The 26516-nt window shown below is 45.7% G+C and overlaps 1 long non-coding RNA gene across 1 annotated transcript in view; it reads left to right on the forward strand.

Annotated features, from left to right (window-relative positions):
- LOC144679318 (uncharacterized) overlaps window positions 1–25980 on the forward strand; it is a 55191-nt gene extending 29211 nt beyond the window's left edge. The window contains exon 2 of the long non-coding RNA XR_013576314.1: window positions 25786–25980. This is a non-coding gene — a long non-coding RNA (uncharacterized LOC144679318). The remainder of the gene's footprint in view (window positions 1–25785) is intronic.
- The last annotated feature ends 536 nt before the right edge of the window (window positions 25981–26516 follow it).

Consider the following 26516-nt stretch of genomic DNA (forward strand, 5'->3'; position numbering starts at 1 on the left):
GGGGGGGTGGTGGTTGTAAGGACAAGCAAGCAGTGATAGGAGCAGATAATCAAAAGATGTCACAGACAAAGGAACAAAGAGGTGTTGAAGGTGGTGATATTATCTAAATGAATGTGCTAATTAAGAATAGATGGCAGGACACTCAAGGTACAGCTTTAGTGGGGGTGGGGTGGAAAGACTAACAGGGCATTAAAGGTATAGATTTAAAAATAATGGAAATAGGTGGGAAAAGAAAAATCTATATAAATCATTGGAAAAAACAAAAGGGAGGGGGAAGAAATGGAAAGGGGGTTATTTTTAAATCTATACCTTTAATGCCCTGTTAGTCTTTCCACCCCACCCCCACTAGAGCTGTATCTTGAGTGTCCTGCCATCCATTCTTAATTAGCACATTCATTTAGATAATATCACCACCTTCAACACCTCTTTGTTCCTTTGTCTGTGACATCTTTTGATTATCTGCTCCTATCACTGCTTGCTTGTCCCTACAACCACCATCCCCTCGAACTTCTCTCCCCCCACCCTGCCCCCTCCACATTAAACCAGCTTATATTTCACCCCTCTCCTAATATTACTCAGTTCTGTTGAAGGGTCATGAGGACTCGAAACGTCAACTCTTTTCTTCTCCGCCGATGCTGCCAGACCTGCTGAGTTTTTCCAGGTAATTCTGTTTTTGTTTTGGATTTCCAGCATCCACAGTTTTTTGTTTTTATAATTGAGCTACATTGCCCTGTTCTTTCCCAGATTTGTGAAATACTTTGGATGTATGAATTGAAATATTCACAGGGACACAAATACACATCAGAAGTTTCAAGATTGCAATATTTTGGGTGGGGTTGGTATTGGGGAACATTATTAAGTCCTTGTCATTATAGGTAGTAACTGACACTGGGTATTAGTTAAAAATCAGCACATACTGATTGTGTTGGGTATATCTATTGTGAGTAGATTTGAAATAGAGACAGCCATATAATGCTACCATGCTACCTCCAAATTAGTCCAAGAATATCTGTCATTCGTAGGTAGCATTTTCACCTCTGAGTCCCAAAATTGTGGGTTTAAGTCCCACTCCAGGTCTTCAGCACAAAATTCAAGGTCGCCACTCCAGTGGCTCTAAGGAAGTGCTGCACTGTTGGAGGTGCCACCTGTCAAATGAGATGTTAAACTGGGGCCCCATCGACCCTCTCAAGTGGATGTAAAATATCTCATGGCACTACTTCAAAGAAAAGTGGAAAGTTATCCCTGTTGCCCTGGCCAATATTTATCCCTCAATCAACATCACAAAAAAGCTTTTCTACACATTATCACGTTGCTGCTGTGTTTCCTACTTTGCAGCAGTGCCTACACTTCAAAAAGCACTTCATTGGCTGTAAAGCACTTTGGTGGTCATAAAAGGTGCTATATACTACCCCAATGGTCAATAAACTTGAATCCAGAAATGACTCATGTTGTAGAAGGCACACAATTTCAGATCTTATTCCACTTATGACTGAAGTGTAGAAAGAAAGGATTTGCATTTATAAAGTCTCTCACAACATTCTCGGGGTGTCCAAGAGTTCTTCATATGCAACAAACCACTTTTTGAAGTGCAGTGGCTAATGTTATAATGTGGCACCATTGTGAAACCAGCAACATCTCAGACAAATTATCAGTTAATCTGGTTTTGGCAGTGTTGGTTGTGGCCGGAATAATTGCCAGGACATGAGGAGAACTCAAAAAATGTCATGGAATATATTGATATTCCATCTGAACTGCCAGAATAGGCCTCAATAGAATTCTTTTCCAAAGGATGACCCCTCTGCCAAATGCAGCAATCTCACAGTTACTCCACTGCAGTGTCACTGTGAGAAAAATTATATATTTTTGTCTAGTTTTAGTTAGTGGCTGTATCTTGAAATCCAGTCACAGCAATTAAATAGTTGTAAAAATATTGCTACAGTTTAGATCTTTGTACTACCTAGTATTGTACAAATAAAGCAAGATAAGTTGAAACCAATTTTTGAACTATCGGCAGGATGAGAAGTACCAGGTTAACCCTGAACAAACACAGAAGAGTTGACTTGTACAATTAAATGCCAATTATTTTGAATCTGACTCTCAGTTATGAAAAACTCAAAGAAGCTAGGCACTTAAATGGTTGGATCTGTCTATTCAGCTGAAAAGTAAGTGAAACCAATTGGAAACTTCACAGGAAAAGATTAGGATGGGCAGCAAGAATAAGTCAGCATTAAATTGCAACACATATTTTATTGACTCGGAGTTGGTGAAAGGTGTTTTACTACAAATATATAATTGTATTATATCTGTTAGATCTTTAATAAATTCACTGCCTATCTTCAACTAAAAAAAGTGAGACCTAATGTAAAACCCATTATTTTCAAAAACTGAAGCAAAATCTTATGGAGGCGTAAGATAGACCAGTGTAAAAGCCATTACCGAACAGGCTTTGCTGTTTGTTCTTCAAGCACTTATCTAGACCTCAAAGCAGAGAGAGAGAGAGATAGGTTTGTGAAATTGGCTCTCACTCATGAGATTGATCTAAGATATGAGAACTGAAACCATCTATGGTAAGAAGGTTTGAAAAGGATCCATAAATGTAATGGTTATGTGCTCAAGGTGCTCACACTTGGAGGGTGTTTGACCACAGGTCCTCCTGACTCAGAGCTGAAAATGCCACTGACTGAACAACTTGATAGAGTCCTTTGTTAGTTGTTGTTCAGTAAGGATTAACTCGCTTCCAACTTTCTACCATTTTCTCCTTCCTCTCCTGAAGGCACCAATTCACGCTGAGATATATTGCCACGGAGGAATGCCAGTCTTCCTGTATTTAGTGAACATGATCTCTCTTCACATGTGAGCTAAGATGGTGAATGGTGGAAGTTTCTTTAACTGTGGAGGCATCATAGCCAAGGCTAAACCTTTGCTCATCTTTGACCATTTAATGGTTGCAATTCCAAATTAGTTTTTTTTTATAACCTTTTTATATTGATTTGTAACTGAGTTAAGCAAAAAATGACTTACATTTAGTATCAGAGGGCACAGAAGGAGGCCATTTGACCCATCATGCCTATGCTGACTCTTTGTTAGTGCTATTCAATTAGCTCCACTTCGCAACTCTGCCCCCATAGCCCTGCAATTCTATCCATTCTAAGCATACATCCCAATTACCCTTTGGCCAGCTTTCATTGCATTTACTTCCACCACCCTTTCAGGTGCTGCATTCCATATCATAGTAAGTGTCAATGTTGAAAAAAAATTCACTTCATCTCACCTCTGGTTCTTTTGCCAATTATCCTAAACCTGTGCCTTCTGATCAGCAACATTCCTACCTGTGGAAACACTTTATCCTTATTTATGTTTTCGCCCTTTATAACCTTAGCACATCTCAAAGTGGTTCGGATCAACTGAAGTAATTTTGAAGTGTAGTCACTGTTGTAATGTAGGGAAATGTGGCAGCCAATTTACCTACAGCAATGTCCCATAAACAGCAAGGAGATAAATGACCAAATATTCTGTTTTGATGATATTGGTTGAGAAATAAATGTTTGGCAGGACACTGGGACAACTCTCCCACTCTTCTTAGTGTACATGTGATAACGCAGCACCCTTTCAGTATGATATGATAGCCATTACAGAGACATCACAGAATCACGGAATCACACAGTGCAGAAGAGGCCCTTCGGCCCATCGAGTCTGGACTGACATGTGAGAAGCACCTGACATACCTACCTAATCCCATTTACCAGCACTTGGCCCATAGCCTTGAATGTTATGACGTGCCAAATGCTCATCCAGGTACTTTTTAAAGGATGTGAGGCAACCCGCCTCCACCACCCTCCCAGGCAGCGCAATCCAGATCGTCACCACCCTCTGGGTAAAAATGCTTTTCCTCACATCCCCCCCTAAACCTCCTGCCCCTTGCCTTGAACTTATGTCCCCTCGTGACTGACCCTTCAACTAAGGGGAACAGCTGCTTCCTATCCACCCTGTCCATGCCCCTCATAATCTTGTACACCTCGATCAGGTCGCCCCTCAGTCTTCTCTGCTCCAATGAAAACAACCCAAGTCTATCCAACCTCTCTTCATAACTTAAATGTTTCATCCCAGGCAACATCCTGGTGTATCTCCTCTGCACCCCCTCCAGTGCAATCACATCCTTCCTATAATGTGGCGACCAGAACTGCACACAGTACTCCAGCTGTGGCCTCATCAAGGTTCTATACAACTCCAACATGATCTTCCTACTTTTGTAATCTATGCCTCGATTGATAAAGGCAAGTGTCCCATATGCCTTTTTCACCACCCCACTAATATGCCCCTCCGCCTTCAGAGATCTATGGACACACATGCCAAGGTCCTTTGTTCTTCAGAACTTCCTAGTGTCATGCCATTCATTGAATACTTCCTTGTCAAATTACCCCTTCCAAAGTGTATCACCACACACTTTTCAGGGTTAAATTCCATCTGCCACTTATCTGCCCATTTGACCATTCCGTCTATATCTTCCTGTCGCCCAAGACACTCAACCTCACTGTTAACCACCCAGCCAATCTTTGTGTCATCCGCAAACTTACTAATCCTACCCCCCACATAGTCATCTATGTCGTTTATATAAATGACGAATAATAGGATCCCTGTGGTACGCCACTGAACACTGGCTTCCAGTCACTAAAGCAGCCTTCTGTCATCACCCTCTGTCTCCTACAACTAAGCCAATTTTGAATCCACCTTATCAAATTACCCTGTATCCCATATGCATTTGCCTTCTTTATAAGTCTCCCATGTGGGACCTTGTCAAAGGCTTTGCTGAAATCCATATAAACTACATCAACTGCACATGAGGCGAAATTTTCTGGTCCTGCCAGGTGGGAGCATAGAACTCGGAGAGAGGCCAAAAATGGGAACCCCACCAGCGGGAAATCAATTCGGAATTTTCCCTTCACCGCTTTCATGGCAGGCTGATGGCGGGCCTGGTTTCCCACTGATCCATGTTAGAAACACCATTTGCATGCACTACCATGTCATGAATGCTCATTAAAAACGCAACTCACAGGAATCACGTTCCCCCTCCCAATTACATGCCACACCAGTAGGAAATTAGACCGGTCTAAATAACGATCGGATATAAGTGGCGTGTAACTGTCCGCCCTCATTTCGCTCATGACTTCAAGATGAATGCAGCATTCAAAGATTACCTTCAACAGCGCTGCTCTGGTTTCTCAGCGATGGTGCGGTCCCCACCTGAACTTATGGTGGACCGAGGGTTGGTGGGCTGAGGGGTTGTCTGCTCATGGTGGGTCCCTTAACTGTAGGGTTGGTCTGTTTACAGTGGGTGTCTCCATACTCAGGCAAGACAGCACTCAGTGTGTGCTGTGCTTCTCAGGCAGGGCTGCACTCTGAAACAAGGACCAGCATGTGACCGGGGGGTGGGCGGAAGGTGGTGCAGGGGGGCGGGGGAAGAACAACAGAGACTTGTTGGATAATGGGCTGTGAAGGGCTTTGGCGGCAGGGGTGGGAGGAAACGACAGCAGGCAGGGGGAGACCGAGTTTGGGGAAGCTGAAGCCCGGCATGGAAGACTAGAACGCAGACACACAAGAGGGTGGATGGGGATCAAACTGTATGAATGGGAGGTGATGCATGCAGACTCTGGAATACAAGGGCGGGAGTGTGGGGGGAGGGTTGTGTGTGTGTTGCATAAGAGGGATCAGTTACACAGAGCCTCATGGAGGTGGGGAAGGGTAAAGACTTGCACATGAGAGACATGAGGCACAGAGACTCATGGTGGGTGGTGGTGGGCGGGGGGGGTGGGGGGCGGGGGGGGTTTGGAAAGCAGATTGTGTTGTGATCAGTCATGAAGGAGTGGAGGAACCCATTGAAAGACAGTCATAGTCCCTGGTCTGGGGCCAAGAGATCGAGTGAGAGGTTAAAGGCAGTTCTGGGGCTTTGTGGATCTCATAGTCAGGGTGAGAGATGAAAGGCAGTCCTGGGGCTTTGTGGGCCATGCTACAGGACTATGCATGCACGTCATAGTCCCGCTATAGGGAAGGGCAAGGCCTGTGTGCTCAGTTGGGATAAGGCACAGCTTGGTGTGCAGGGCATGTTCATTGTCTTACAGTCAGTGGCGATGGGCTTGTCTGGCTTGGTACTGGGCTGCAGATGGAATAGTCATGGTTAGGGAGGCATGTGCAGCATGTAAATGGAGAAAGAGTAATGGGGTGGCATTAAAAGCTCTCCTGGGGGGTGTCTCCTCTGTATGTGACCAGGCACACAGCCTTGAGATGCGAAGGGGTGAGGTCCACATAGGGCATGGGGCCATCAACAGTGATGGGTTCAATGGGGAGCACTGGAATGTCCACCACAATTACAAAGGGATCCAGGGTTATGGGAGGAGGCTGGAGAATAACTGGAGGAAGCTCTACCTCCACATTGTGAGGTTCCAGGAAGACTGGAGCGACCTGAACACTGAAAGGGGGAGTGGGTCAAAGCTGGTCTTGAAGTAGAAATGCAGCAACACCATCTTGAAATTCCAAAGTTGTTGCATAGTTTAAAATCAAAACTGGAAAAAAATTTGCATGGGTGGGTGTGAGGCTGTGTGGGAGGAGCCCATGGCTGGAATGAGGGGCCCTGTCAGGGGCACCCTCAAACTGTTGAGAATCACAACGCTGAAATTGAGTCAGAACTGAGAGAAAAGAGGAAGAGTTCCTTGAGAAGGTGCAATTGGAGCCACTGCCTTTGGTGTGCTTTAACGAGAGACTGTGGGAGTCATTGGCTTCACAATACAGTTGCTCCATTTGAGCATTAACAGAGAGGTATGTGAGAATGGAAAATGCTGGCAGTGGTTAAGGAAGCAAAGCTGTTGCATATCTGACAGATCATCAATGAAAGCCTCTAATGTGCTTTCGTAAGGCTTATCATGATGTGAAGTTCACACTCGATGAAGCTAGCCTAACTGCTAGATTTCTGGGGTTTGCAGCTTTCACAGGCTTCCCCACAGCTCAGGGTGCAATCGAATGCACATGTGGCTTTCAGAGCTGCACAGTAGCAGCTCCTGATTTTAATTAACAGGAAAGGGTTCCACTCCCTGAATGTTCAACTGGTGTGCAACCATCAGGAGCACATCATGCACATTTGTGCCAGGTACCCTGGGAGTCCTGACTCATACATCCTGAGTCACTCCCAGGTGCCTTATATTCGAAAAGCCTCGATGATTACAGAGCTGGCTGCTTGGGGATAAGGGGTACCTGCTGAAACAATGGCTCATGACACCCATGCATTGTCCTCAAAGTGCCTCGGAGGAGAGAAACAAACCGGCGCATAGTTCGACCTGATCCATCATTGAACAGAACATTGGCATCCGGAAGGTGCACTTCCGATGTTTAAACCACTGAAGTGCGGCTCTGCAGTGCTCGCCATAGAGGCTGTTCTGCATAATCATGGTCTGTTCCCCCCTTCACAAACTGGCGCTTCAAAGGGGGGATCCCTTGCTATGTCCCTTAGTGCCATGCCAATGCACAGAAAGGCCTTTACAACCAGTGACGTCGAGGGCAAGGTCAGCATTCGGCTTTGTGCCTTCAATTCTCATGATTGACTAGGCCCTAATCTTTGGAAAGGTCAGAGGTGAACCCTGTATCCATGCGCTCTGGAAAGTGAAAGTCATCACAACAGCTCAAACGCTGTGTTAAATAATTGATGTCGTCGTCGCCACCTTAATGAGAAACTTTCACCGGACACTGAGATCCCGCATGGCTGGAGAGATCGCCATGGCTGCAGGTCTTGTGCTTTGGCACCACTAGTGAAGGCAGCCTTTCCACTTTGAGAAACAATTGCAGCTAACCCTCCAAGGCTAGTGAGCAGATCTAACTTCATGTTGTCTGGTAAGGAGTAAAGGTTACTAAAGTGCAGACACTTTCAGTAAAGAGTTTGACACATCTCCCTGACATAACACAAGGGTAGAGTAACTATCATGAGTCAGCTACACATTACGTGAATGTGAGGCTCACAAAGGGAGGCAAACACTGAGTGGAAGCTTGGCTCCACCCTCGCAAAAAGAGGGCACATAGATGTGTAAGCAGGATGCTTTCAAATGACGAGACCATTCTCATGAACAGCAAATGTATTTACAATGATGCATGATATAAACAGTGATTGAACACCCATGACCCAGAAAGTGATTTCAAAGCTTCTTAATTTTTCTAACCCTACTTCTACTGTCTTGGTGCATCCCCTACATCTGTAGTAGAGGTGGAGGCCGCCTGCTGATTGCTGCACCCTTTTGTCTTTGATGAATTTGGCAGGCATCCACTAGAGGGCTAAGACCTGGAGGGCCCTAGGCTTCTTTTAGTGTCCTGCTGTGGGGCAGGTACACCCTCCTTGGCTTGTACAGCTGGAGGTGATGGGGTCACAGGCAGAGGGGATTGTAAGCGGCTGGACACTCTCAGGGTCACCTTGGTGGATGGTCCCGGGGCCTCCAGCTGCTGGTCCTCCTCACTATGAGTGTCATGGGGCCCCTGCCTGACTACCCGAAGAGACGGGGTTCCTGGAGGGAGGTCAAGTGCCCCGTCACCCTACCACCAACCTCCCCCTCCCTAGCCACTGATAGATCCAACCAATGCCTATACCAATGGAGTGTAGGTCCAAGTGCATATCCGGCAGGATCTGCTGGACTATGGTCTCCAAGTGGCTGCCACTCTTCCCATGGAGACCTCGAGGTGCTCGCATGTTGAAGCCATGACATCAGAGAGAATGCAGGCAGTCTCCTCCATCCTCTGCTCTGGCCTGTTGACCCTCTCACAACTCCGCCTGATTTTCCGCTGTCAGTCGTTGCATTTCCAGCATGTTAGAGATGGCCGCTTGCAGAGGCTCATCATCTGACCCAGACTCAGCTGGTGCCTAATCTCCAGCAGTCCTCCAAATGCCAGAGACCTGAGCTCTCACTGCCTCCGACTGCTGTGGAGATGTGTCAGTGAGGTGTTCTCCAGAATGTAACCCTGAGCCTAATGCAGATCTGTGACCCACCGGATCTGTGTCTCTGAGCTGGCGGAGGATGCAGGTGAACGCAGTGATGGGTCTTCATCTGATGAACCGTTAGTATCCTCCTCTGAGGTGGCCTGGGGGCTGGGACTTATGGTTGGTCTGGTGGCCTGTCTGGGCCTGCAGGTGACTGTAAGAGAGAGAAGATAGATTTAGAGTCATAACCAGGCTGAAATACAATAATCACTCACTGTGATTAACAGGATGTGGCCGACTCACAGTGGGCTTATCTGTATTGGCTTGCTGGGAGAGGCCGATCTTGCCTTCCCCACAGGAACAATTTTTGTCTTCGCCTGCAAGCTGGGCGACATCCTCCTCACACTGGGACAGCTCTTGGATGTCTGCAGTCCCTCCTCCAGCCTGGGATATCATCCCTCGGTTGTGGGTGAGTTTGGCCTACATGAAGATAAGTGAATGGAACGTGATGAGAAGAGATAGTGGAGAGGTTGGGTTCCCAGATGCAACGTGAAGTTCTCAGGAGTGTCCTAACTACATCTCGTCATCATCCTTCTGGAATCTTGTGGCAATGAGGGCCTTATGAGTATGCCTGCCTCGTCTGGTGAGTGCAAAGGCCTCAATACCTGCATCCTCCTCTTCCAGAACCTCATCTCCTTCAACTTCCTCCTCATCGGAGGAGACGTGCAGCCCTTCCATCTCATTATCATCCAGGTCCTTCCCCCTTTGCCAGGTTGTCTAGAGCAGCAAGCCACTATGATGCGTGACACCCCCTGGGGAGTGTACTGGAGTGCTCCGCCAGATCTATCCATGCACCGGAACCTCATTTTCAGGATGCCAATTGTGTGCTCCACCAAACTCCGAGTTGCGGCATGAGCCTTGTATAACTTCTCTCAGCAGCATTCTGAGGCCGCCGCACGGGTGTCATCAGCCACATCCTTTGCGGGTAGCCCTTGCCCAAAGGGAGCCAACCCTGCAGCCTGTGTGGTTCCTGGAAGATGTCAGGGTCTGAGACCTGCTGAGGATGTATAAGTCATGGACACTTCTGGAGTATCTTGCACAAACCTTCATGATCCACTTGTTATGGTTGCAGATTAGCTGAACAGTGAGAGTGGAAGCCTTTGCGGTTCACATACTGGACTGCTTGTTGCCATGGAGATTTAAGAGCCATGTGAATGCAGTCGATGGCACCCTGCCATCTACAGCAAGTCCCAGCGCTCTTGCTTCCTGGCTCGCCTCATCTTGGTCGAAGTTGACAATGTTGTGTGCCTTGGCTAAAAGGGTGCCTGTGACCACTGGGATACATTTGTGGGCGGAGGCTTGCAAGATCCCGCACAGGTCACCAGTGGAGCCCTGGAAGGAGCCACTACCTAGAAATTGAGTGTGACGGTCATATTCACCACCACTAGCAGTGGATGCCCTCTGAGTTGCCCTGGTGCCAAATCCTGCAGAAGGTGGCATACCTGAGTAACCGGTTCCCTTGATAATTGTTGGTGACACTGGTTCTCGCCCATCTGCAGGTAGCACATGCGCCGCCTATGGACCCTGGGTCTAGTGAGGTGCCTATGAATGATGGATCTCTGGGGTTCATCCTCTGCGTGCGGAGGAGGCCCTGCCACCCTTGGACATCAGGATTCTTCTCCCTTTAGTGAGCCAACCACCTCCGTCGCATTCTTTTCCGTCTTCTCTCCTGCCTATAAGCAATCAGGCAGACAGCGAGATCACCAGGCCCCATGTTCCTGATGATCTCCTCACTTCAGTATCAAAGAGAGAGACACAATTGTCTCCTACAGACCTTCCTTGGTCAAGTCATCACCTGCAGCTGCCTCTCAAGGCCCCTTCACACATGCTGGAGTGTCCAGGCCACCACATGGATGCCCTGCCCAGTGTTTAGTGCACATGATGGCTCACCAGGCCCCCATCCAGCACTGCCCCACACCACATGACCGAGTGCCAGCAGCTTCAGCCACTCGACTGCATCCTGAACTCTCATCTCAAGTGCCAGTAACATCCTAAGCTGCACTCCAAGGTTTTGTGATTTGCTTGGACCATGAGGGTGACTTTAATGTCTACTTAAACATAATGCCAGGGATTAGGAACACACCCCTCCGCCAGTGTTCCATGGCCGCATTTCCCAAGGGGATCCTCAAGCTTGCACAGTCGCCCAATGGTTCTGCAGCACAATAGCACTCATCTGAGTTTGAAGTGTGCACATGAGGGGTTAACAGTAGAGGAGCGATCATTGGCACTGTGAGGAGTTAGTGCTGCTAGAGTGGGCACCATTGCTTGAATAGACTGACTCCAAAGCATGTCAATTGAGCTCAAGCTAGACAGTCTCAACTGCGGAACAGTGCCCACCTTTGACACGTTTTTCCATTTGCCTGGCCATTTTCTAACCAGCTCCCCCCACCCCCCACCAACCCACCCCCACTACTGGCATGTGTTAGTGTGCACCTTCATCCTGTGCCCTTGTAATTGCCTTTATTTAAGGTTAAAACTCAGACCCACATTTCGCATCTTCAAATTGAATGTGAAATTCTATCATGTTATGGCTACTCTTACCTCGATGATCCTTTACCATGAGGTTATTAATTAATCCTGTCTCATGAGACATTGCCAGGTTTAAAATAGCCTGTTCCTTGGTTGGTTCCAGAATATATTGCTCTAAGAAACTGTTCCCAAACAGGCCAGGATTTTCCGTGCCCCCACCTTGTACTGTTGCCCTAGCCCCAAGTTTCACTTCTCCCCCTTCACTCTAGCACTGTTGCCCTTGCCCCGCGGTTACCTTTTCTCTAGCACTGTTGCTCTAGCACCGGCACCACAAGCCAGCCACACAGAAGCTGCTGTGGAGACTTGCCTGTGATCCCCCCGAATCCGCAGAGCCACTTCCTTGCATTGGGATCCTTGTGGGCGCTGCGCTAAGTTGTGTGCACCCACCTCTGCATTCCCCTCAAAGTTCAGGTCGCCAGGTAAAAGTCTATTAAAGGCAGATGTAAATCATGCCTTTCTAAAATCACACCAACGTGGGATTTAAATTTGATGTGGAGGAAGTGAGTCCACTGTGTGGCCACAATAATGATATGCAGATGTATTGAAAATAAGATTCCGATGTCCAATGGCAGGAAATGCAGCCTGCCGATGACAGGAGGAGACAATCGCTTCCTGGATTGACATCGCCAGGAAACGTGCCTTGGGCCTTCTAACAAGATATTCCGATCTCGCCACAAAACACGCCCGCCCCGATTGAGCACGGAAAATCCTGACCTGTTTTGGAACAGTTTCTTAGAGCAATATATTCTGGAACCAATCAAGGAACAGGCTATTTTAACTGGCAATGTGTCATGAGACAGGATTAATTAGTGACCTCATAGTAAAGGATCATTTAGGTAAGAGTCGTCATAACATGATAGAATTTCACGTTCAGTTTGAAGGTGTGAAATGTGGGTCTGAAACTAGAGTTTTTACCTTAAACAAAGGCAATTACAAGGGTATGAAGACAAAGTTGGCTAAAGTGGACTGAGGAAATAGATTATATGGTAAGACAGTAGAAAAACAGTGGCAGACATTTAAGGGGATATTTCATAACTTTGAACAAAGATATTGAAGAAGGGAGACTCTACCAGGAGATAACTAAGGAAGTTAAGGATGGGATCAAATTGAAAAAAAGGATTTACAATGCTGCAAATATTGTGTTAGACCAGAAGATTGAGAAATTTTTTGAAACCAGTAAAGGAACACTAAAAACAAATAAAGCGGGAAAAATGAGACTCTGAGAGAAAACTAGCAAGAAATACAAAAGCAGTAAAAGAAGAAGGAACAGAGTACCAAAAGTGAGCGTTGATCCCATAGGGGGTGTGTCTGGGGACTTAGTAATGGGAAACAAAGAAATGGCAGACTTTAAACAAGTATTTTGAGTCTCGCTTCACAGTAGAAGAGACAAAAAGCATCCCAAGAAGAGTAGAAACCGAAGAGGTAAAAGGGAGGGAAGAACTTACAACAATCACGATCACCAGAGAAAAAGTACTGGGAAAAGTAATGGAACTAAAGACTGACAAGTCCACCGGACCTAGTCCACTAGCTCTTCAACCTAAGGTCTTAAAAGAAGTGACAGTAGAGATAGTGAATGCATTGGTTGTAATCTTCCAAAATTCCCTAAATTCTGGAAAGGTTCCAGCAGATTGGAAAACCGCGAATGAAACCTCGAATCAACAAAGGAGGGAGAGAGAAAGCAGGAAATTGTAGGCCAGTTAGCCTAACGCCTGTCATTGGGAAAATGTTAGAATCCATTCTTAATATTAGCAGGACGTTTAGAAAATCATAGTACAATTGGGCAGTGACAAAATGGTTTTGTGAAAGGGAAATTGTATTTGACAAATTTATTAAAGATCCTTGAGGATGTAACAAGCAGGGTGGATAAAGGGATTGTAGTAGATATTGTGTATTTGTATTTCCAAAAGTCATTTGAAAAGATGCCCATCAAAGGTGTCTGCATAAAATAAGGGCCCAGGCCTCTGCAGGGGAGGAGGGGTGTACCCCGGAGGTATCCAGGAAGATGTGCTGGGGAACCCCCCAGAATTCCCCACACAAGGACTGCATGGAAATTGCCTGAAAAGTTTTAACTTCTGATAGGCAATTACCTTGCACTGGGAACGGCCGTTTTAAATCAGAGACTGTGGTCCGACTCTCTTAATAGTTACCCAGGAAAAGTTAGAAGGATTGAAACCACTTCTAACTCCTGTTTAACTATATTACTGATTCCCTCCGGCCCCCCACTGGACCACCTGACTGCCTCTCCCCAACTAACCCCCACCTACTGATTACCCTCCCCAGCTCCGACTACCCTCCCGACCATCCTCACCCCCCAGGCTACCCACCCAAACCCCAATACCCCTGACCACCTGACCCCCTTGACATCCTCTCCCCCCTGACGCCCCCCCCCGCCAAAGCTCTAACCACCCAACGCCTCCTCCACTGGCCACCCGACTACCTGACCCTCCTACCCCTAACCACCTGACCCACCCCAACTAACTCCCCTCCCCCTTACCACCTGACTACCCACCCCACCTTTGCCACCTTAACCCTTCACCCACTTACCTTATCTTCTCCTTGGCTTCCCAAAGTAGCTGGGACCTTGGAATTTGTCCGGTTTACGGCAGCTAGTGGTGTAAAAAGGGGGTGTGGCTTCACTTCCCCCAATGCTGCTGCCCCTGACTGGAAGGACTTGGAAAGCAGGTATACTGCACATTTCCCACCAGACCCGGGTTGAAGTCCAGGTGAGAAATGTGCAGCTCCAGACTAAGGTAAGTCAAAAGGAGAGGAGTTGGCAATCTGACTGTGATTGCCATTGCATGGAAGTTCTGGCTCAAGAGCTCATGGTGTTGGTGGGTGATATATTAGCATGGATGGAGGATTGGCTAACCAGGAGGAAACTGAGAGTTAAGATAAAAGGGTCATTTTCAGGTTGGCAAACTCACTAGTGGAGCGCCACAGGTATCAGTGATGGGACATCAACTATTTACGATCTATATTAATGACTTGGATGAAGGGACAGACTGTATTTCACCCAAATTTGCTGATGATGCAAAGATGGGTAGGAAAGTAAGCTGTGAGGAGGATACAAAGAAACTGCAAAGAGATATAGATAGGCTAAGGGACTGGGCAAAAAATTTGGCACATGGAACATAATGTGGGAAAATGTGAGTTTGTCCACTTTGGCAGGAAAAATAGAAAGGGAGAATATTATTTAAATGGAGAGAGACTGCAGAATACTGCAGTCTAGACGGATCTGGGTGTCCTTGTACTTGAATCACAAAAAGTTGGCGTGCTGGCACAGCAAGTATAAAAAGGAAGGCAAATGGAATATAAGCATTTATTGGATGGAGTATAAGTGTTGGGAACTGCTGTTAAACTGTACAGGGTATTGGTGAGAGCACACCCGGAGTACTATGTGCAATTTTGGTCTCCTTACTTAAGGAGAGATATACTTGCATTGGAATTAATTCAGAGAAGGTTCACTAGGCTGATTCCCGGGATGAAGAGTTGTCTTATGAGGAACAGACTGGGCCTATATTCATTGGAGTTTAGACGAATGGGATGTGATCTTATTGAAACATATAAGATTCTGAAGTGGTTTGACAGGGTAGATGCAGAGAGGATGTTTCCCCTCGCAGGGGAATCTAGAACTAGGGGACACAGCTGAAAGATAAGGGGTTGCCCGTTTAAGACAGAGATGGGAAGGAATTTGTTTTCTCAGATCATTGGTCATTGAAATTCTCTTTTGCCAGGGAGTAGTGGAGGCATTGTCATTGAATATATTCAAGACTGAACTCAACAGATTTTTGACCTACAAGTGAGACAAGGGTTCTGGGATGGAGATAGAAAAGCGGAGTTACAGCCCCAGATCAGCCATGATCTTATTGAATGACAGAGCATGGGTCAAATGGCTTACTCCTGCTCCTATTTCTTTTGATCTTATTCGTACTACACTAAAGTGGTAGCCCAGATTATGTGCTCAAGTCTTCAGAAGGGTGCTTGAACTCATAACCTTGTCACTCACAAGTGGGTGTGTTACCACTGATCCAAGACTGAAAAGCATATAATGTAACAAGTTTAAACCTGGGCTTCTGTTAGCAGTACTCTGCCGAAGTTTATTTTGCCTTTCTGTAGAGGTAAGGTAAGGAAGGCACAAATGCTGACTAGATATAGTGGGACTCCCATTTCAAAGGGTGTGATCACCTCTGCATATATTAATTGCTTGTAGACTATTCCGTGTCAGGCCAAATAGTTCAATTTATTCTGACAGGCAATGTTATCATATTTGGCATAGAACAAAGATTTTGAGCTGTTAATTGTAATTTCTGTCTCATCTGTGAATGTCCTGCTAGCAGAATCTTGTCTATCGAGACAGGTTTCCTATGTCCTGGAGCTGTAAGAATGTTTGATGTTCGGTATCTATATGGCAATGTTGATGTCTTTGAAGTTTGGATTGATTGATAGGTCTATGCTCCAAGGCTACCTAGCATAGACATATGCTGTAATCTTGCCCTAGTTTGACAGTTTATTGATTAAAATTTTTAGGTATGTGTTACAATGGCAAGCTGGAACTTCATGGCGATACAACACATTTACAGCATGTGAACTCAGTTAAAATTATTGATTTTGCATCTGTATAGTTTTACTTATTACAATAAATTTAGATTCGCATTTTTAACCTAAGCTACATAATCTATGAACATGGTGTTTTTCTGCTGATCAGGACAATAAGGCAATATTCCATGCTATTTCCAGTACATATCCCAATGGTATAAGGGGTCATTGTTCAATTTGTTATATGCTTTCTGAGGTAGGGTGGAATTGTCCCAGATTTCTACTACGTGTGGTAGTGGGAGGGAAAAAGGACGTTTTTCCTGCTGGCTGCAATGACGGGTTTTTGCACCCGATCATCCCATTCCCACCTCATTAATTATGTATTCCCGGGAAACACGCCGGGAGGTTGGCAGGGCATCATCTGATTCCCCTGCCCTGCTGTCACCTCAGGCCTTCAGTAAACCTAGCAGCATATTTAAAGGCCACCCCTGTACATAGCAAGCACTCTTCAAGGGATAGCAAGCTGCTACGAACTGTTGGCTGCCAGATGGAGGAAACATGCTGCCCCCAGATTTAGCTACGCCTCTCTTGAGCGCTTAATGGACACGGTGGAGGCCTGCTGTGATGTCCTCTACCCCTGCTGTGGGTGAAGGTCAACAAGCAAGGTCACCAATGCTGCATGGGAGGCAGTGGGAGCGGTGGTCAGCGCCAAAGCCCTGCAAAAGAGGACAGCCACCCAGTACAGAAAGAGGATGAATGATCTCCTCCATTCCACCAGGGTAAGTCACTCTTCTTATCACTCTCAACTCACAAACCCATTAGACATCCACAGGGATCTCATTCACTGCCAGTTCAAGGGACATGACCATTCACTCTCTCACACTTATCTTCATCTGACCTGTGGATCGTGTCCTCATCTCGTCCATGGCAACATTCACCACCCACATGTGCCAAGCATCCTTATTATCTGGTCTGGCAGGTGTTCTGCTTACACTATCTCCAACTGTATCCATGCAAGACAAGCTGGCACATAACAAAAGGGAAAGGTCGCAGGCTGGTGGAAGAATGCCTGACAACAAGGTCCTCATGGACCTTGAAAATAGAGTCATCCAGCTGGCTGGCGACGATCTGCTCAACCAAGTGATTATCCAGCAGTGCACCATCCATCAGACAACCGTGCTGTGAGTCATTTCCCCTGTTCTGCAGTACGCTACCATGCACTAATTATCTTACTTGCTTTTGCAGGCACATCAGGAAATTGTACAACGTGTCCAGTCGTCCAATTGATCTGTAGTCCACTAAAACACTCATTAGTTTGCAGCCTGTGCCCAAAGGGTGAAAAGCTCTGGAGCATTTGGTGGCACTTTCATGCCGCTGTGTTGTTTGACTGGGCAGATAAGCTAGAGGTTGAACTCCAGGCATGTTAATGTGGCTGCGCCTGAACTGTCTCAGCTGCGGAGGAATGCTCACTTGATACAATGTGTCCCTAATGCGTGTCCACTTCCCACCCCCACCCCCACCGCATGTACTTGTGCACTAACATCAAACTGGGCTGCCTTGCCCCCCTAACTTACCTCAGACGCAGCATAGCCCTTGCTGCCTAAAACTCGCCTCAGACGCAGTGCAGCCCATGCCCTGGCACTGCACTTGTCAACCAGCCAGGAAGAAGTGACTTGCCTGTGCTCTCGCATCAATGCACTGTGCCCCAATCTTGTGAGTGAACGGGCAACCCTCGTGAGCGCTGCGCAACGTTATTGTGCACTCACCTCCAAATTCCCTTCGAAATGCAGCTTGTCAGGTGCACGCCTTTTAAATGCTGTTGTGAAACATGTCAGTGTGCAAACACACCGATGTGCCCGGATGATCCAGCGTAGGGGGCTGATTCCAGCTAGCAGGGCTTATAATGATATGCAGATGTATTAAAATTATGTTCCTGACACAGCCCACCATTGATGGGCGGAGTGGATAATTGCAAACACGACATGTGAAACCGATTTTTGGCCTTCCTGCCATATTGTCCACTCACGCCTGACGCCAATGGAAGTGGAATATTCCGCTCATAGTTTCACACACAAAATCAAGTTACGGTTTACAGCAACACTCAGCTTGTCTATAGAGGCAGACTTTTGTTGAGAACACAAATAAAGAACATTAGGAACTGAGCCAAAATGTAACAGTCCACACACATGCACTTCCCATCAAATGTGATTAGATGATAATAATAACTATGAAGCTAAGCTTTTCCCCCCTTTGTCATCCAGGGTGTTGAGGCTGATTCCTTTAGTATACTGTCAGCTTTAATGGACTTGGCTACTATCTCTGGAGATAGCAGCATTTTATCTCTCCTGAAGTAATTCCCTGGTATGAAATCAACAACCTTAATAGGCAATTTCAACACCACTCCTACAATACCAGACCCATTGATGAAAGTACAGTTTAAATTCACTCTACACAATGAAACAGGGAAACAATTTTCATCAATATCCATACTTTTATTTAGCAAGTTCTGTGGAGAGAAAATCAGGCCCGTTGCTAATATCAAACTTTGGGCTGACTCTGTATCTCGAGGGATAATAACCTTATTGGTTGCTTTATCACCCTCAAATATAAAACTCTCATAACCTTTTATGTTCCGATTTACACCCATGATAAGTAGATTAAATTGTATTCCTTTGTCCCAAGCTTTACTCACTGGTACAGACTTTACAAGGGAAATGTTAGACATGCCTGCTGAAGCTTCCAGCTTAGCTTGCAACTTCCAGCAGTCTCTCATCACTGTTTTATGGCAACAGTAACATATTGGTCTCTTTGAATCATTTTTATCTTCCTTTCTCTCTCTTTCACTACTTTAAAAAACATGTGTCTTATTGTTTCTGCTACCCCCCATCATTGTAAGTAGTGTTGTGTTCACTCTGATTTCTCCAGTCTCTGTGTGGGTTTGCAACCAAAAGTTTGCTGCCGCCTATGTGTTCGTAGGAAAATTCATAACCATCATCCAAAACTGTCACTTCCCTCATTTTAGAAACTTTATGGTCTTCTAGGTGGGACTTGATTCCTAAGGAAATACTGTTTTTAAAATCCTCCATTAGCGACATTTCTCTGAGGTTTTCAGAATTTTGGTCAAATCTCACCACCCTGTACCATTGATTAAACACCATTTCTTTTTCTCTAGCAGATTCCACAAAAGTCTGCCTCTTCCTCAGATTTCTAAAGTATTGTGTATATGCTTCTGGAATTAGCTCATATGCATTAAACACATCAGACTTAACAGTTTCATAGGGCAGGATTGTCCGGTCTTGCTGAAAGTCAATGGACTTTTGGCTGTGCCGCCGAATCTCCCATGGCGGTTCCTGCAATGATGGGGCTGGAAAATCCCGGCCATAATCTGCAGACTGTTCAACTCAAAGGGCTGAATGAACCTCCAATGCTTTCCCTACCAACTACCTTGTAATAGAATTGTCCAAATTTCTCTTGGCCATTGTAACTTTGTAGAAATGTTCTCAAATGGCATAAATACATTTCAGTTCCTTCTTCACTGAATTTAGGCATAAGGAAAATATTTTTTGCCAAATCAAAACCAGGAGTTAAATCAAACCCATCGTCAAATCTTCCTGTTACTCCTTTGTTCGGATAATCAAAGCCTTTCTTTACCCAGTTCAAATTTCCTGGCTTTCCTCTCTCTTTGCACCTCTTTATCTTTCTTTTTTCTTCTCTTTGAAATTCTAATTCAAGTTTTGCATTTCCCCTTCTCTTTCCAGCTCAAGTTTTTCCAATTCTCTTTTTCTCTTTATTTCTTTTTCCCCTCTTTCGAGTTAAAGTTTTTTCATTTCTCTTTTTAGTTCAAGTTGCTTCACTTTTAACTGAATCTGCCTCTTATCTGGATTACCTTTTCCTTAAGGTTCAAGTGTTGAGCCAATACCTCAACTCTCTCTGCTTTTTTAGTGCCTACTTTTAATTCTATTCCTAACTTTCCTGCCCTCACTTTTTAAATTAACATTTGTTAATTGTTGCAAGGCACTCACAGACAAGTCCTCTCTTTTGAGGAGTGTTTCAGGAATAGACATAGTCATTAAATTTTTCATTGAATACAGCAGAAGTCACTGTGAAATCTTGTTTGTTTAAATCTGACCAAAGCCAATGTACTCGTCTCAGCCTGTGCTTTCAAAATTCCACAGGGCCCCTGGTTTATTACGATTTTTATGGAGACAAATAATGTTTAAAAAGAAATTTGTAACTGTTTTTTTTGGAATTTCAAAACCAAACTCACTATTTTATGTTTAAATCAATTCCAGACTGTTTCTAATCAAGCAGGTATTTTCATCCCTATGGACCTGCTGATATATCACTGAACACCTGCCTGAATAGCACTAGCCCGTGGGTGGCTTGAAGTGAATGAAAATCATTTATAAACAAAAGAAAACTGATGTGAAAAATTGAATGAATTATAGTGGTGCCAAAGTTTCTAGAGTTGAATCAAGCAGCTGTTAGAGGTTTCCATGTGTTCTATCAACTAATTTAATTGTAATATATACAGACATGCCAGCACTGAGCTGTAGTGCATTACAGACCATTTTAGTTTTCTTAATGTAAGTGAAAGGTGAAAATTAGCAAAGACATTTGTAGGATTTATCACAGCATAAAAACAGGGATTGTAGTTTTGTTATTAAACTAATCATATTATGCCAGCCCATCCCTACAAACTTGTCTTTGGAAACCGGGAATATATTTAAACATTATGACTTGAAATGTACTGCCTGAAAGGTTGGTGGAAGCTGAGTCAACAATAACTTTCACAAGGGAATGGGATAAATACTTGTTAAGGCAAGAAAATTGCAGGGCTATGCGGATAGAGCAGGGGAATGGGACTAATTGGATAGCTCTTTCAGAGAGCTGGCACAGAAATGATGGATCAAATGGCTGCCTCCTGTGCAGAATTATTCAATGATATTTTATGACGAACGGGGCAAGTAACAAAGCAAAAATTGCTGGCAATTTCCTAGGGAGGAAGAGGGTTTTCATGATCAGTCACAAACGGCGTATATCTGGAGTTTCCGCTGATCATCTGCTGAGGTAATGGCGGCTGATTGGGAGAAAGCCCTGACGATAAATCTTGGTGAAGGTGTTTATTTTAGGCAGCTCTGTTCAAGCAACGAGCACTGTCTTTATGAGAGGTGGCTGGCAAACATTTTTTGGTTTGTTTGGAAATACAGGGTAATGATATAAATCATGTTGAAATGAATATTTACCTGACTTTAATAACAATTTGACTTTGTGTGGTGTTCCTCATTGAAATGAATGTCTCACAACACTCAAGGGGGCCAATAGGTACCATAAGGTATGGAATAGGATGGATGGATAGGGCATGGCCCATGGTATGGCTGAAGAGAATGGTTTTAGAGAAGCTTTTGAGGTTTTGACATTGCTTTTTGGAGAGAATTCCAGAGTATTTATGACAGAAACTAAAGCACTGGGAGTGAGGAACAATAGTAATACAATCATTTGTTTCAGTTTGGCTGCCTGTCTGATAGGGTGCAGAAACCAATCACCATGTGCAGAATTTTTAGGTTGGCGTGGGGGCGCCCGCTCGACGCGAAATCGCGCAGGATGACGTCGGGCGAGCGTCCTGACGTCATCCCGCGCTTGCGTGATATTTCGGTTGGCGGGCGCGTGCAAAAGTCGGAAGCGCGCCCGCTGACAATTAAGAGGCCAATTTGTGCAATTAAAGTTGTAATTGTCTTCAATTTTTCGTGGTTCATCCAACCTTACAGTTGGCGGACGGGCGAATCGGCCAGGCGGACTTTGAATTTTTCGTGGATCCTCATCCGAGGGCGGGCTGAGCTTTCCGTTATTAAATAAAAAATAAATAAAAATGTATGGACAGAATTCTCATCATGTATATATCCAGATGACTGATTGTGTTGCGTGGACATTTCTTTCCCGATTTTAAAAACTTTATTTATTGGTTTTAAAGTCTTCAGCTCCCTGAGGCAGCTCTCTGCCTTCAGGGAGCTTTCATTCAGCACCCGCCCTCCTCCCGCCCTCACCTCAGTGGTGCTGAGCATTTCAGCCCGCGCTTCACACTGACTAGCCAATTAATAGCGCGGTAGGGGGCCAATCACAGGTGGTGGTCCGTTTCCCAGCCGCTCCTGGGCCTACCGATCGCGCCGACCTAAAAACCCTGCCCCATGTTTATCAGCCTCTCAAGCACCTAGTTCAATATCCACGTCGGTAGAGTTTCTGCTTGAATGGTACAGAGTACACATATTCTCCCTAAAGGAGCACATTCCACTTAACCTAAGTCCAGAATGCTTGTAGGTGCAAGTTGGCAAGAACAAAGACTTAAGTATGCCCGTGTCTACTCTGGCACACTGCCACAGTTTAATCAGCTAGAACTGCACAGCTCTCTATCACTGACAACTTTCAACTGATGGTCCTAGTAAAATCACTTTTTCTGTTAGACCTTTGGCTACCAGACCTAGCTGGAGCTGTGTGGCGAGAATCAAAGCCTTCAGTGACCTTAAAATGACATTCTGGCTGGCTAATTAATGACAGTGTCTTCGAGTGCTTTGAACCCATGAGGCTCAGGCATTGGATTAAAGAGTCTGCCACAGAACGATAATTTGACTCTGACCTTACATCAAACAAGCATGTCATCTTGTCAACATCTTGAATGCAAAAAAATCCATTTGAAGGATAGAAAAACTCACCAAGAAGGATAGTTCCTATTTGGTCTTTGGACAATGAGAAGTGCTGGTTTCATCCCTTACTAAGTAGACACCATGTATTCCTCGAGCCAGCATAGCCAGCGGCATAAGTCACCATGAGTGCAATGCCACCAGCCTCTTGCTGTGATACATGAATGAGCTACAGACCATCAAATTGTATAACCAGTTGAAGAAATTTTCCTCTCCACAACCCAAACGTGATCAGCATCAAGTTCTTGGTATATGAGCTTGCATTCTCTTACCTGGCCTTTGGTAATACAGACAGCAGTTGTTATCCCAAATCTTAGGGGTTTCTCATCAGCTATGCAATGAGCATCTGCCTTTCAGCATAGTGAAAGGATAACTTGTGTCATGCCAACTACACTGATGCACTAATTGTCCAACCACAATACTACATAACAGCATTGTTGGTTCTCAAGTGGCAAAGAGATTATAAGACTCACCTCTCCAGGGTACCCAGTGACAGTCTAGGCCAGAGCCTTCCCTTCTTGAAATATTTTCCATTCTTTTCACTACAAATTCACTTCACAGCTTGATTCTGAATCTCACATAAGGGCTCAAGAAGCTTTCCTGTTGCATGCCTAGAAGTTCTGAATTATGAAAGGAGAACTGTTTGGATATCTGTCTGAAAGTACAAGTCAATTGTGAATTGAGGCTTAGCAAAAATTGAATAAAGAAAGATCAAAGTGTCCCATGCCACTTGTGAAGAACTGTCTAGGCTAAAACTGGCATTGATCAGTTTGCCAAATACTGATATACACCAACAATGAAGAAAGACGGCCTTGTGTCTTCCAATTAGTGCCTTCAAGAGCCCGTCTTAAATTGAGTAAAGACATGATTCTACATATGGAGGCACATACAGCTACATTAAACAGAAGAAATAGAAGCTGGAGTAAGCCCTCAAACCTACCTGCCATTGAACAAGATCATTGCTGACCTTTTACCTCAACTGCACCTTGCCACATTATCCCCATTTCCATTAATTCCTTTAGTACCCAAAAATCTATTGACCTCTATCATGAATGTATTCAATGGCTGGGATTTTTCACTCCTGCAGCAGGCATCATGGCGGGCCGGAGTGGAAAATATCGCGAGAAGGCCAGAAATTGGTTTCATGTCGTCATGAAACCAGTTCGCCATTGTCTGCTGCAGCCTTCAATGGCGGGCCACATTTCCCACCGCCGCATATCGGGAATGTCATTTCAATAAATTTGCATCTCATTATATGGACTGCTTGCTGGAATCATCCATCCATGCTGGATCATCAGGGCATGTTGGCGTGCGTTTAGAACGCTGTGTTTCACAACGGTATATAAGTGACATGCACCTGGCAACCTGCACTTGGCTCTTGACTTCAAGAATCGTTCACCTATTAGGAATCGCACAGCCCCTGAGGTAATCAGCGCCAGGCTTCACAGGCAGAACCACATCACCTACTGGGGGTTGTCACAGGCAAGTCTCTATCAACCAGACCAGCAGTAAGGCAGGTGTAGCTTTTAATGGGCTGCAGGGTTAGGGTTCCACTGGGGAAGGGGGGAAATAGGCCTGACACATAGGAAGGGCCTGCAGTGCAAGGGCTCCATTGGAGATTAAGGGTGAGAAGGTTGCACTCAGACACATGATTAGGGAAGGGTGAGGGGGTCTATTGTCCATAGTGCCAGGATGGGGAGAGAGCATATTACAGAATGACATAAGACACTTGGGGTCACAACGGAAGGATCGCTGAGTGAAGAAACACCTCATTTTATATTGTTGAGCTTGTAAAGACTGTCTTTGTCCCAGTCCAGGGAGAGGGAGGGCATGTCAGTCTGCTCTCAGTCGTGGCCAACATGTTGTGCACAGGATGGTGTTGTAACATCATGCCCCTTGGTCCATGGGGATTGTGGCATCATACTGGGCTGCAGATGGCACACTCAGTTAGGAGAGACATCTGCAGCCTACGTGTGGGGAAAAGGCAGTGTGGTGGTATCCAAAGGTGTGTGGGATGGATGTTTAACTGTGCAAGTGGCCTCGGGATTGCGAGGGGTGAGGTCCACGCAGGGCACAGGCACATCCACCTCAAAATGTTCAGGGGCTAACAAATGGATAACCACCACAATCACAATGGGACCAAGATTTACAGCGGCTGGATTGAGAGGTTCTGGAGGGATGGAAACTGTAACATTAAGCTCCGCTGGGATGATGAGAGAGGTTTCCATACTCACACATGGAGGGTCCAAGCTGGCCTGGCAGTGAGAGCTCAGCACCGCCATTTTCCAAACTGCAGTGATGGCGCAGTGTGAAATTAAAATGAGGAGAAGCTCATCTGGTGAGGGTTCTGCGGGCGGAGTGGAGGGCAGGTGCATGCACTAGGGGGGCAATTAAAGGGGCAACTGAACTGTGCATTCCCAAATGAGGAGAGAGGCACAGCTGAGACATGTTAGGAGCCTTTCAATGACAATGCAGAGAAACAGGAGAGTGAAGCATTCATGCGAGACTAATCCCGCAAAGTTGCACTAATCGATCTCCTTGTATTAACCCCATTGTTCATAGCATAGAAATTCTCCAGAGTGATAATGAGCTCCAGAGCAGTTGGGCGCCTGGACAAGCTTCAGATGCATGTTAGAATCGTGGCTGGCAGGTTCACAGAAGAGAAGCCTCAGGTCTCCCTCAAATAATCTCATTTTCCCTCCTGTTTATTCCAAAGAGTGTAGTATTAGAGTGCAGTGAATGAGGATTCTAGCGCCTAGGCTGAATGCAGCACATCCAAGCACCTGGACAAAGCAATCTCATAGCAGTTGGTCATGTAAAGCCAGGGCAGGGTGCTGGGGGTGGGGGGGAGGTGGTGGGGAGGTGCACATTGAAACCAGCTGGCCAGCATTTCAGGGGCAAATAGTTGACAACATTGCAGCAAAGCCCTTGAACCCACAATCACTGACAAGTCATTGACAGAAAGAGACCCTTTGGAGGCTAATGCTGACTCTTGTCTGTTTCTCATTGATACTGCAGACAGGAGACCACCAGGAAGATAGAGCCTGGATTTATTACTGGCTGCATCATTGCATTCAGGCAGGAGAGTACAAGGAGAGGATTGTGACCGAGGTGCCTGGCTGGCCAAAGAGAGGAACAAAACCCTCAAGACCAAGGGGCAGCAGGGCCCCCTCCAGTCACAGAGGATGAGGCTCACAGAAACATTGTGTGTAAGTGGCTTGCAAGACCGAGTGAGTACAGAACTAGCATGTCTTATCTGCAGATGAGCGAGAACCAGTGTCATTTGCATGTCCAGGGATCTGTTGACTCACATTTGCCACATTCTCCAGCAATTGGTACCACGGAAACTGGGAGGGCATCCATTGCCAGTGGCTCTGAAAGTAATGGCTGTTCTGAACTTCTACGCCAGTGCATCCCCCCGGGGCTCCACTGGGGACCTCTGCGGGATCTCCCACACACACATACGCATTCATGAGGTCACAGGTGCCCTTTTTGCCCAGGTCCACAACTACGTCAAATTTGACAGGGATCAAGCAAGCCAGGACGCCAGAGCACTGGGCTTTGCTGAGATTGCTGGGTTTTCACAGGTGCAGAGTGCCATCGACTGCACTCGTGTGCCTATAAAAGCCCCTTGGCAACAGGCACAGCAATACATAAACCAGAAAGGCTACCACACGCTCAACATACAGCTGACCCGCGACCACAAGAAACTGATCATCCAGATTTGCGTCAGATTCTCAGGAAGAGTC

The sequence above is a fragment of the Cetorhinus maximus genome, chromosome 4 (assembly GCF_964194155.1).
Source record: "Cetorhinus maximus chromosome 4, sCetMax3.hap1.1, whole genome shotgun sequence".
In the NCBI taxonomy this organism is placed as follows: domain Eukaryota; kingdom Metazoa; phylum Chordata; class Chondrichthyes; order Lamniformes; family Cetorhinidae; genus Cetorhinus; species Cetorhinus maximus.